General features: G+C 50.9%; 1 protein-coding gene across 1 annotated transcript in view; it reads right to left on the reverse strand.

The window, feature by feature from the left end:
* The window catches only part of Zhx2 (zinc fingers and homeoboxes 2), a 161,218-nt gene extending 149,099 nt beyond the window's left edge, over nt 1–12,119 (reverse strand). The window contains exon 1 of the mRNA XM_005316194.5: nt 11,635–12,119. The gene's annotated coding sequence lies outside the window, so the exon portion shown is untranslated. The remainder of the gene's footprint in view (nt 1–11,634) is intronic.
* Nucleotides 12,120–13,312: the final 1,193 nt, after the last annotated feature.

The raw sequence follows: 13,312 nt of genomic DNA on the forward strand, positions 1-13,312 counted from the left end.
TTGTTAGTTTAGGGGATGAGCCTTTCTGGGGAGAAGGAACTATGTGTGCAAAGGAATAAAAGGAGAGATGGGGAGGTGCATTTGGGGCTTGAGGGGTGGTCTGGTGGGACTGGAGTGTGGAGTACGTGGCACAGTGGGAGGAAGTTACAGCAAAATATGTTCAGGAGGTAGAGGTCAGCTGGGGACAGACCCATGCCAGGGTCAGGAATTTGGACTTGATCCTCTGGGTCAGAAGTTACCAACTGGCAGTTTGCAGGTGGATGGGAAGAATTTATTTTAAAAAACACTGAATACCTTTAGATGGGGCACATGCTTCCTTATTTGACGCACTCCTCACCACTTCCTACCTTGCTATACTTCCTCCCTTCAGTCTTCAATGCTATGCAAAGTCCTTGAAAGTGCTGGCATTTATGACCTGACCTCTGGGCAACCAGTCATCAGGGGTGGGGACTTTTTTTTTTTTTTTTGGAAGGTTAGTGAAACATGACAGATTTGGTGTCTCAGAACCACACATGAGTAGAGTTAAGGAAGGGACACATTGGTGACAGATGACACAGTATGTATCCTTCCAATAAGACTTCCTCCTTTCTTCTTATTTGGAAACAACAACAACAAGAAAAAAAATGTAAAAAAATCAACCCTGGAAGTTTCTATTCACTTGTGCAGTTAGGCCCAGGATTATGTCACCTCCTATTTCAACACATGCAGCCACATGCAGAAGGCTCCTGTATTCAACTATGTATTGAGCAACTGCTCGGCCAAGACTAGGGGCTCAGGCGGTGGAAGGCGGGGCAGGGTAGGGATGGGAATCAAAGGATAAAGCTCCAGAGTTCAGCAAGCTTGAAGCCTCACTGTGGTGCTAACACACATCCATGCCTTCCGCCGTTGGATAGCACAAGGCAGCGGTGGCCCCACAGCAAGTGGGAGCCAGGTTTGGGGTGTGCACAGTGCTGGGTGGGCAGTGGCAGGATGTCTGGGTGTCTTTGGTCCTGGGGATCTGCCAGCAAGCAGCCTTCCCCAGAGATGGAGCCCTGAACTTCTGTTAAGTGAGTGAGCCCATTTAAGCCATCTACAGAATTCATGGGATCTTGGACTAAACCAGGCAAGGCTCCCATCATTTCTATCACTTTTATAATGAACACACATCTCTTCTTCAGGAATCCCAAAGTCAATCCCCCAAATCTCTACCCACAGATCACTGAGTGTCTCCTCCCTGCCCCAACTTTGGGAGACTAGCAGGCTGAACTGGTTACAAATAGGGCCCTGCTCCCAGCTAGAGAAAACCAGAACTGTCCACCACAGACAGGGCCTATGACTATCTCGTCCCTGGGTCACCTTGGCCCCTATAAGTAGGATCCATCAGGTGTCTTCTCCTATTTGGAAGCACAGGAAAGTTGCGCTCGGGTTCCGGAGATGACAGAGCCAGACATGGGGCACGTCTAATCTGGAGCCAGAGCAAGGCTCCGTGGCCCCAGGTCAGGTCCAACAGGTCAGAGGAGAGCCTGGGTATCCAATTTCCTTCATCCCAAGCGATTTTGTATTCACTAGGGCAGAGCACCTCCTTTAAAGGGTGGAGTTGGGGCTCTTAGTCACAGATGCAAGGAATGTGGATGCCCCCTATGCTACAGTGACTCAGAGACAGCCTCATAGCAAGCAAGGTCAGAGATATGTCAGCAACCACACAGTGACGCCAGCCTGAATTTCTGGGGCGCTGCTGAGGTGCCAGGCCCTGGGATAGGCACTTTACAGGTAGACTCACCTGTCATTCTCACAGTGCCCCAGGAGCAGCAGGAGGCCTCTGCAAGTCCAGCAAGGCTAGCTGAGAGTCCCCCAAGGCAAGGGAGTGCGTGATCAGCCTCACGTCCACTCCTCTCTCAGCACTGAGCACAGTGGTGACAGGGTATGAACTAGGATAGGCCACAGCAAATCAGCCGCTCAGGAAGCAAAATTCAAAAAGGCCGGGTGTCAGCCCTATTCTTATATTCTTATATGGAGAGTAGCTACCTCCTTAAATATTGCACACTGGGTACCTCATTTAGCCTACCCTAGTCCTGGCCCTGGGTAGTCATGGGTCAGACTGATGTTTAAGTCCTACTGCTCCACTCTGTAGCCATGGGACTCTCCCTTCCCTGTGTCTCAGTTCCCTTTCTTGTTAAATGGGGCTGATGTCAACATCAAAGATTGGCAAAGAGGTGGTGAATTCAGAACTCTTATACAGTGCTGGCGGGAATGTAAAATGGTGTAGCCACTTTGGAGAAGAGTTTGACTGTTCTTAAAAAGTTAATCACAGCGTTGCCATATGAGCCAACAATTCCTCTGTGAGGTATTGCTGGGCCTCTCTAGGAACCCAGGGGAAATGGAAACACCTGTGTATATAATGACAGGCATACGAACATTGCAGGAGTATCATTATTTCCCCCAGATCAGAAATGGCCCACCTGTCTACCAACTGGTGAATGGATAAGAAAAATGTGGTACAGCCACCCAATGGGATACTACTTGACGATAAAAAGGAATGAAATCCTGAAATCACTAAATTCAATGAACCTCAAAAGCAGTATGCTAAGAGAAAGATGCCAGACACAGAAACCCACATACTATATGATTCCACTACATGAAATGTCCAGAAGAGGCAAATCTATGGGACCAGAGGTAGATTAATGGTTGATCAGGCTGGAAGTGGGGGAAGAGAAGAGTTGGAGAGGAGCTGCTAATGGGACAGGGTCTCCTTCTGGCATGAGGGAAATATTCTAAAATTACATTGTGGTTATGGATGCATAATTCTGTAAATATGCTAAATATCAACAAATTGTGCATTTAAAGTGGGTGGATTCTGGGGTGCTTTGGAAGACAAAAGCTCTGGTGAGCACCTGTTGCTAACTTAAAGGTGCCTAGAAATTCTTTTATTTGGGGAGGCTAAACTGGGCAGTCATGGTGGCTCTGTGTCCCCATGTGACCTGCCCTTGACCATTCAGGTCTCCCACTCAGCTACTTCTGCAGCAACCCCTGCAACACTACTCCTGATGGGGATGGCGCTCAAATCTCTGATTCCAAAGGCTGCGTTGGAGTTTTGGTTGGGCCTCCATGCTGCCTACTTAGTGAGGCTGCTGAGCAAATGACATGACTATGACACCAACGAAGTTAGGGCATTTAATAAATTGGAAAAACCATGGATGAGGGAGACCTTGGCAGGCCCTGAGTGCATATCCACATGTGCTGTCTCCTGAGCCCTGGCTTGTGGCTCAGTCACCAGTTCTACTCTGTAGAGGAGGAGTGGGACTTTCTGGCTGGAGCCACCAGTGCATGGAGGGTAGGCGGGGTGGGGAGCGCCTGGGCCCAATGAGCCCTGGGTGTGGCATCAGATGACCTGCTTTTGGAACCCATGGACAAAAGACTTCCTATTTTGTGCTTCCTCATTTGTCAAATGGGGATGACAGAATTCCAGAATCCCAGATTGACAGAGCACGCCCACAAAAAGACCCCTGGATTTGTGTCCGTGATGCCAGGAAGGGCTAGGCAGGATGATCATAGCCGTTGCTGGGGTTAAGTGCCAGTGACTGGACTTCCTGAGTTCAAGAACATTGATTTCTTATCTGGCAGGTGCTCGGTAAGTGCTGATTGGGAAGAGGAACAGAAGTAGGGTAGGTGCTGCAGTGAACTAGCTGACCAAGGAGGCTGACAGTCCCTTGAGGAAATGTATGAGAGAAAACCCCCTCAACATCGCAAACCCAGTAACACCAGCAACAAACTAGTCATGGCCATAGGCTTATGTAACCTTGGGCCAATTTTCACACCTTGCTGGGCCTCAGTGTCTTCTAGCTGGGCTAGGAAATGCCTAAAGTTTCTTCCAGCTACAGCATTGCTAGATCCTACTCATGTACCACGTGGCCAATAGACTGACTACCCCAATGCCCTTCCAGTGATCCCGTTATACTCTGTACCAGGAGACCCATCCATCCCCTTTCTAAAATTGCCAAAGTCAGACTCTGTGGACAGACCCTGTCGAATTAGGTACCTCAGTCTTTGCAATGTCTACCATGCACCCCCGAGGTAATCAGAGCCAGTTCCACCCTGTGGCTCTGTGCACAGAGCGCTGGCTCTTGGAAACAATGAGAAGTCCTCAAGCTCTCCTGGACTACTTGTCTCTGGCAGAAGCTCACCGCAAGCTCAGAATCGATTTTGTAACACAGAGTTCCCCGGAAGAAAGTAACAGGCAGTTCTATGGGACAACGAAAGGCAGAGATCTCCACTGGGAGAGAAGCCTGGGCTTCAGTCTGCTGCCGGGAACCCAGGCTTTCCCCTAAACGTTTTGGCCAGAGGGCAGCCTCTTTGTCCAGCTTCCAGCTGTTGCAATGCATCCCTCAATCACCTCACCACCATCACCACCAACAACAAAAGAAGCAAAGGACTCCTCATTCCAACCAGTGGCGTCATTGGCCACCTGCCTTCTGCATCGGGTTGCCTCCTACCTATACAACTTGACCATGACATCCAGCTCTGAGTGTGCAAATATCTTACAGAATCTGTTTCCAGAAAGACGGGACAGCAGTACAAATGAAAATAATTTCTAAATGTCATCCTCCACAGGCCTCAGAGAGCCCTCAGGGACTCTGGGTTCACCCAGGGGCTGGGGGAGCCTGAGATGGCTATGCCGTGGGAGCGATTCAGCCCAGTCCTGTATTTTAAGAACAGCGGGAATGTAATAGCAGCTCAAAGGAGTTTTCTGTGCACTATTTAACTAAATGGCTCTGCAGCTGGAGTGAGCCATGGGCAGAGTGTTATGATTCAAAGGCTCCCGATTACAATGATCCTCTTTTATTGTATAAAAACAGCAACACAGCCATTCTCCACCCTCTTGACGCCCGCTCCCTCCACCCCCTTCCCCCATTGGCTGGCAGGGCCACGCAGCATCCTCAAGGTAGCCCCCAGATCCTCCTCGGGCTGCTCCAACTTTGCAGTTTTCAGCCTACTGGAATTCTTTCTCTCCAGGCCCAAGAGCAGAGGGCGCAGAGCTGCCTGGGTAGTGCTCCATCATAGACACTGTTAGAGACTTTAGAACTGTTTTTTTTTTTAGAGGGGTGGTATGGGGAGGCAGGAGAGATAACAGGTACAGATTTGGAATCCCTTCCTGTTTTGACTAAACTCTCGCACACCTACGGATGCACACAGGCTCAGGTGCAGGCCCATAGTCCTATGTTGCTGTACTGCAAAAGCAATCAGACTGTCCAAAAGCATGCTCCAAGCCTTTCCTTCTCTCCACAGCCCCTTTCAGGATGGGTGGGGCTGACTTTCCAGGAGTCTTTCACCCTGGAGAAAGCTCTGGAATCACCCTGATCTGAGTTGGTGTCCTGTCTCCGCTGCTTTCTCTCCGTGAACTGGAGCAAGTGCTTAACCTCTCTGAACTTTGGTTTCCTGACTTTAAACTGGCCTTAAACCGTGGCTCTCCACTTACTTACTCTTAAGGTTTGGAGTAAATGGCCCAGAGAAGGGAACGTACTGAGCTTCATGCCCCGCAAACAGTAAGTGCTCGGCTTTCAGGAGCTGTGGTCATTCTGAAGACAGCAAACTTTGGAGTGTCAGTTGTGTGTCTGGGTGTGTGGGCAGCTTTGTGCATCTGGGTGTGTAGGGAGCTCTGTTTGTTCAGCTTCACCAGCCAGAGTGGACAAGGCTGAGGGTGGAGATGGCTGTGGGAACGAAAATGTCAGGCCCACTGAGAGTGCTTTTCTCAAAATCTTTCTGCAACACTGGTTTAAACCGTCACCTGTGCACAGCGCTGCCGCCTGTGTGTGTGCGTGCTGCCTCTTCCTGAACCTTCATTTCCGGGCCCTCAGCATTCTGCAGATGTCCTGGAGCCCAGCAGCTGTAGCTGCAGGCATTCAACCAGGCCAAGGGGACCATGCAGCCAGGAACTGCCATTCACCGGCAAATTTCTTCTCATCAGCAGCCTCCTTCTCTTTCCCACAAGTGGGCCCTGGAACCCCAGCAGCGAGGATTCCCTTCCACAGAAGGAGTTAACTCAATTAGAACACTCTGCAAGGACCCAGGGATCCGTGAATCGATTTCCCCCACTGAACATGAAGTGGTTCCCAAGATTTTGCTGGTTTCCCCAAAAGATAAACCCAGCACGCTTCCCACTTCCTATCCCAAATCAAGCCTGTGCACCCAGAAAACAGACCATAAACCTCTGACACCAAAGTGCATGCCTGGGTCCATCTCCCGTGGGTCAATAGCACATGGATTTCATTCACTGCAGATTCTGTTAAGTGTTAAATACTGTTGTAGTGAAACATTGTGTAACAAGATTTGACCTTCATTAGCGTTTCTCTATTAGGGGGCAGAGGAGGTAGAAAGAGGAAGGAGGGGTGTGAACTGCGGTTTTTTAACAGGTTAAGCTGTCTTCCCAGGAATAAAGAGAGGCTCTGGCCTTGGTCCTCTCTTCTCCCTTGGTAAATTTGGGTGGACACGGATGTACTGTTATCAGGACTGTTTTTCTCCCTGGAGTCTGTCTGTCCGTCTGTCTCTCCCTCTCACACACACAAACACTCACCCCACCCCGCCATCAGTCAACCCCTCTTGAATGCGAGACTACTATGAGCATAGAAACAGGAAACAGATTGTGGGTGGATGTTCTTAAAATCACAACCTGTTCAACACAGGGAGGGGGCTTGAGAGAAGGGCTGGGGAGGGGAAAGAGGAGAAAAGAAATTTCGGTTAAAAAGGAAACTACTTTTTCAGTACTAAAAACAATGCCCACCTTACTGTCTAGCATAGGGGCATGTGAATAGCCAAGCATCCTTCCAGAGCTGTGCTATCTGGACTTGACCATGACACAGAATACCACCCTCTGTCCGCTGCACCAGGGCTGCACTGTGGTGTTCCTAGGACAGTTTTCCATCTCAGTAGTTGCTCAGACTCACACAAAATAAGCACACGTGTGTATGGGTGTGGTGGGGGGGTGTGTGGCAGTGAGATGGGGGCAGTCAGCATCCTGGGATGGAGGATATAATCAATGCATGGAAATTACTTGGGCACCTCAAGGATCCCAGGAAAGTCATATCCCAGAGGTGGTGGTCATGGTGATGTCCATGGTGATGATGAGTGGTTAGGCACACTCCCTACGTCAGCCCCTTTGCAAATTTCTTCTTAAGGGTCACCACAACCCATATGGCCGTTATGAGGATGATCTCCATTTTAGAGAATAAGAAACTAAGGTTCAGAGATAGAGCTAATAAAACTGAACAAAGAGAATCAGAGAAGTCAGTCCTTGCTGGGGGAATCCAACATGGCAAACCTGAGATGGACAGGCTTCCAAGACCCTTTGATGTTACCCCCAGGATCCAAGCCCAGGTGAGGGTTATCACTAACGTTATTCTGCTCTGAGTTGTGGATCTGCACCCAGGATTCTGGAATCCTGATGCTCAGGGAAAGGTAAATGGTTCTCTTCCAGCACTTCTAGTTCCACTAGTTGAGATCTGGAGAAAGGAGAGCTGGTTACCTCCTGGTGACAGCTCACCAAGATCAGGTCAATTTTGGATTCTTACTGGCAGTACCTACAATAAACCCCCGCCGCCACCCCTCACTCCTTTATTGTCTGCTGTCTTCTTTTTGCCCTAAAGCAAAACTGATCCTCAGTCTGAAACTTCCCAGAACTCATTTTACTTCAATTGTGGTTTATCTGCACAAGGTACACCGTCATCAGTGCTAGCCTGCCCTTCCTAAAACACATGTCATTCCCTCCTCAGAAACCTGCCATGGCTCCCTAGTACCTGTAGATCAAAGCCAATTGCCTCCACATCCTCCTCCAGTCTGGGGTCCTCTTTGTGCAACCTTCCCTGCATCCTCTTTCCACCTCCTTAGGATGCAGGCAGCTCCCAGGCTCTGTGTTACTTCCCTAGGAATACTGTTCTTTGCTTCTCATCCCAGGCAGCACACATCCTGCCTGCCAACTCAACCACCAGTTCACCCCTCTGCCTTACAAGTTGAACCTCAGTTTGTTCATGGCAGCAATGTGCTGAACTAGAAATACCTGATTGTCCCTCCCTGGAAGGTTTGAGCCACCATGTGGCATAGTTCTCTTTGATGAGCTGAGGACAGAAGTCCCTGGGAGGAGTGTCTCTTCCCAAATATAACAAGAAAGCCATACCAGGAAAATAGTCTTTGCACTAAACTCATCCTGTTTTTTTTTTTTTTTTTCCCTTTTCTGGAATTCAGACCTGAGGCCTGGAGTTACAGCAGCTACCTTCTACAACGAGACGACAGATCAAGGCCTAAGGTCTATCTACACTGTAAGGAAGGCAGAGTGGAAAGCCAGACTGGGTTTCCTGTGGTACAGCTGAGGTATTGGCCCATCCACCCTGTTATTGCCTGACACACACAAGTCCCCAGCTGGTTAGGTCTCAGGTGGGCAGGATTTCTGTTGCTAGCAACTGAATGCAATGACATCCAACCCACCTGCAGACACTACTCCTCCTTGTTCATTCATGGGTCAGTTCCTATACCGCCCCTCCAGGGGATCCCCCAGGATTCCCTCAGAGCAGCACGCTTTCTGGTGCTTCCACGGGAGTCACTTTCTCAATGACAGCACTTACTTCATCCTGCTTTATTGGGCCTAATGAGTGTTCCCTGCTGTCTGCTCAAAATCCTAGAGGACCTGAGGTCTCTATTCCACCCGCATTCCCATACTGCCTGGAGCAGTGCTTTGGCTGATAGAGGCCAGGGGTCTCTATCTCCCCCAGGGCTGTCTGGGTTAGTGCCCCTCTGCAGCAGTGGAATGCACTTGTGCTGGGGGCTAATACTTTGCTTGGGAGCTGTGCCTTCTCAAGCCAGCTGGTTAACCTCTCTGTGCCTTCACTTCATCTATAAAAAGGAGAGAATGAGCATACTTACATTATGGCATTGTCATGAAGACAAAATAGCCTCATCATGAGCACTTAGGATGGTGCCTGGCACATAAAAGTGCTTAATGAGTGTGGGCTCTTATTAGTATAATGAACATTATATTTGCTGAATGAATAAATAAATCAACACAGAGTTGCAAAAGAAAATGAACAAAGAAATGAAATCCAGATAAATTCCTGAGTTGAGAGCCCAGGGCAGTAGCTCTTCCTCTCTTTCTCCTTCCACCTGACTCCACTTCCTGTGTCTGGGAGCTGCTACAATGCAGTAGCTAATGTATGAAGACTGGCCTGGTTTTGAACACTGACTGCTGATTGCCCTGTGGCTTGGGCAAATTTTTTCACCCTTCTGAGCCTTTGTTTCCTCAACCATAAATCATGGTTAATAAAAATACTTAGTTCAACGTGTCATAGCTAGGATTAAATGATAAACATGTAAAATGCACAGCACCATGCCTGGCATACTATGATGGTGTTAGTAACAGTCATCAAGCATTGCCATGAGTCTTTTTGATAAATGCACAGCATTCCACTAAACCACATGGCCCGGATGTGCAGGAGACACTCGGGATGGACCACCTTTTTGCATATCAAGAGACTCTGCATTTACTTTTGTCAGTGCCAAGAAACAGCATTTTGTTTGTTTTTGTTCCCTTTAAAATGAGGATTAGCTAATTTACCCTACACTTTGGCCTCCTGAATTTCCCCTGAAAGTTCTGTTATCTTCAGGTGGATCCTTGCCAAGGTCTCAAATCTGGCTAAGAAGAAAGGTACAAGTTCACAAGAGAACAATCAAGGAGCAGAGTGTTTGCATAGCAATGATATTTCCACACATCACAGGCACAGTTATTATTGTCAGGAACACATCTCAATCTTACTCATAGGTTTTCTCTATTCTTAAAAGAAAATGTGTATACAGGCTTATGTAACTTTCCTTTTAAACGTAAATTAAACCTTGATGTGAGTCCCATTTACCACTGGAAGGCTCCATGAATCTATTTTTACTATTAAACATGCCATTTTACAAGATATTTATTCCACTTGGTCGTCATCCAAATGCTTTTTGACATTACTGCCCTGGGACTGAACTGCTTAAACCCGTGGCCTCATAAATAGAAAATCACCTTTTGACTCAGCTCTTGAGGAGTTCTCAGAGTCTCACCTCCTTCACTTCTGCAGGCATTAATTTCTGCTCTGCAGGAAGGAGTGGCTAATGTGTGTGTGTGTGTGTAAAAGGGTAATTGAGGGAGGTCTGAGTGACCACAGGGATGAGGGGGAGGGATTCTTGACCCCCCAATCCAGCCCAACAGGGCCTCCTTCAGATCTGAGGGAGCCGCTAACTTCCAGAGAGAAAGTGATGCTCAGAGGGCAGGTAGGGGAAGCACTCGGGTGTCTGAAAAGACAGTGGTCCCGTGGCGCCCGAGCTGAGCAGCGACTCTGTAAAAGGGGAGGGGTCCAGGGCAAGTCGTTATTCACTTCCTCCTCCTCCACGCCCCAGACAAACAAAAGGCCATCGTGGAACAGTGGAAGGCAGAGACCCCACTGGTTTTGAAGTCGATCAATCAGGTGGAAGCCAGAGCAAATCACAACTTGGATTCCCCGTCAAGTTTTCTCCCCAGCCCGACCAGCCCTCCTCATCCGCCTCGCGAGCTCTGCACAGCTAGGAGGCCAAAGGGACGGTCCTGTGATGCTTGCTGGTTTCCAACTTTCCGCTCATCTTCGTCTCCGCAGCCTCCTGCAAAGCGACCGAGGAAAGGGCAAGTTTGCAAAGCCGAGGATCCCAAGTCCTGGGAAGCCACAAAGAAGCTGCAACGCCAACAAAGATTAACCTCTTGTGGGGCAGACGGATAGCGCCGGCGGCCGTTCAGGGGACTGAGCCGGGCTCGGGCTGGCAAAGACCGGCTGCGGGCGTGGGCCAGCCGGCCGGCCGCGCACAGCAGGGCCCGGGCCCCGAGGCCCCCCGCAGCCCCCTCGCCGCGCACCTGAGCAGGGCGTGGGGACAGCGCCGCGCTCCGGCCCTGCCCGCGTCCGGGAGCTCGTCGGCCGCCCGCGCTGCACCCGCTGCCTGCAGCCACCAGGAGCGACGAGAGGAGAGGCAGCCTCAACCCACGGCGTCATGCTTCCTGCCACCACATTACGGCGAATCGTCACCGGGAGAGGGGAGAAGAGGGGAGAGCGGGGGAGGGAGGGGAGCCGCCACACGCAGCCCCCAGCCTGCCAAAACGCGCGGAGACGGGGCCACGTCCCGGTGGAGTCCCCGCGGGACCTGCCCCGTTCGCACAAAGCGCCGCAGTTGGGCCGAGAAGGGAGGGAGACGGCCACGAAATAAATAAATAAAAACAGAGTCGGGTCTACGTAACGCCCTGTCGAAAGCGGACGCCATATTTTTTTGTGGCTTATGTCGACATAGGGAAACGTAGACATGTTTTTCCTCCTCCTCCTCGGTCTGGCTCCCATTTATCCAAACTTGTAATCAAAACTCTTTTTAAAAAAATCTCCGTCCCCCCTCGGCATCCGCTTCCTTCCTCCCACCGGCAAAAAGAGCCTGCCCGCCCCCCCTCCCGTCCCCCCCCCTGCTCCAATCACCAACGCGGCCAAGTCCCATTAACAACACATTTTCGGGAGCCGCGGCGGCGGCGGCGGTGGGAAAGTTGGGCTGGAGTGGCCGGCGCCCGGCGTGCGGGGCTCGGGGCTGGCGGCGCCGGGTGGGGGTGCTCCGCGCCGGGGCGAAGTTTCTTACCTGTGCCGGGGCTGGGAACGCGGGGACCCGGGCTGGGAGCGCGGAGACGAGGCACGGGCGTTCCAAAATGGAACTCTGCTGGCTCCCCCCACCCACTCCCCACTCCCCACCCGGCGCCCGGCTCGGGCTCCGTGGGAAAGAGGGGGAAAGCCAGCCTACTAGACAGACAGACAGAAAAAGCCCCCGTACGGAGAACGGTGGCCAAATTTTTTAAAAGAAAAAAAAAGAAAAGAAAAAAAAAGAAAAAAAAAGGAAAAAAAAAGGGGGAAAAAATGCCTCGATCAGTGGGGAATCTACGCCAAAACCCACATGATCTGTAACGTCAGCATGCGTATTTGCATACGATACCACCACCCGAGCTGCCACCCGGGCTCGGGTTCCGCAGAAAGTTACAAAGTGAAATTCAGCCCCCTCCGGAGACGCTGGTGAAATGTCATTTTCAGGCGGGAGCTGGGGGTGGGGGGAGGCTAGCCCTAAAGGCGCTGGTTACTGGCCAAAGTCGGGGGGGGGGGCAGTAAATTAACTTAAAAGTCTGAGCCCAGTAACGGACTCGGTGGAATTTCTGCGAGAAGAGGAGGGGGAGGCGCAAACAAGATCATTGAATATTAAGTACGACCCGGCGCTGCCAAACCTCTGTCGGTGCAATACCCATTTTCTTTATGAAAAGTTCAAGGTGTCACTGATGAGCTCAACAAACTGTTGATCCTGACCACGTGGAGTGGCGGACCGTGGGACCGTGGGGCGCGCTTGCTAGTCCAGCTCCTGCAGCACACCCGGACCCCGGCTCTCTTGGCTGCGATAGGGGCTGAGCGTGGGTGGGGCCGCCTCGCGCCCAGGACGCTGCCTGTGCCTTCGCCGATCTTTGGTCTCAAGGAAATTATTTAATTTTTAAAAAATCATAAGCAAAACACATTCTACTACTGGAATAGTAATGAGAGAGAGCTTGGAATAGGGAGGGGAAGAAGGAGTCCCCAGTTATATAACCACTTGAAGTTAGATCACTCTTGTTGGGGGGAGATTCCGGGATTTCCGCTAGCGCCAGGTTGAGGCTGGTTAAAGATCTTCAAACTTTTTCCCTTAAGAGCCAATAAACAAACAGACGCCCCGGGAGCTGTCTTAAACTTGTTTGGCTCGTGTTCGCTGGGATTCTCAGACTGGGAGAAAGGCACTCCCCTGCGGCGCTCGCGGAGAAGTCCCTTGGAAATCAGGCGGGTCACTTTCCGAATTGGGATTCTGGTGTTCCCCGCGGGTGAGGATCTCTAACCGCGGCTGCCCCCAGGTTCCCCTCCCTCGCCTTAGAGCACAGGCGGCCGGAGTTCTCCCTGCCTTTTGCTGTTGAAGCCTAGCGATCCGTGAACTTGAGTCCTGGCCGAAGCGCTCCTGCAACTGTGCTCCACTAAAGAGCTCTAAGGGATTCTGGATCTGGGTGTACTTGAGGACCTTACGCAGTAACCTGTCTGCGCCGCGCATTCTTGCCCTGATGAACCCTGTTTTCCCTTCGAGGACTGTGGGCTTTTTGGAATCTCCCTTGTGTGGGCAGGGTGCCAGCGCGCGGAAGCCAAGCGTGGGCGAGAGGATGCCGTCTGGGGTCTAGTTTTGACACTGAACTGCAAGAAAACAAAGGGAGCCCGGAGCTGGGAGACTCTGCGGAGTCCCCGCCCGCCCTGCGCATTAGCAG

This window comes from Ictidomys tridecemlineatus, chromosome 7 (assembly GCF_052094955.1).
Source record: "Ictidomys tridecemlineatus isolate mIctTri1 chromosome 7, mIctTri1.hap1, whole genome shotgun sequence".
NCBI lineage: Eukaryota > Metazoa > Chordata > Mammalia > Rodentia > Sciuridae > Ictidomys > Ictidomys tridecemlineatus.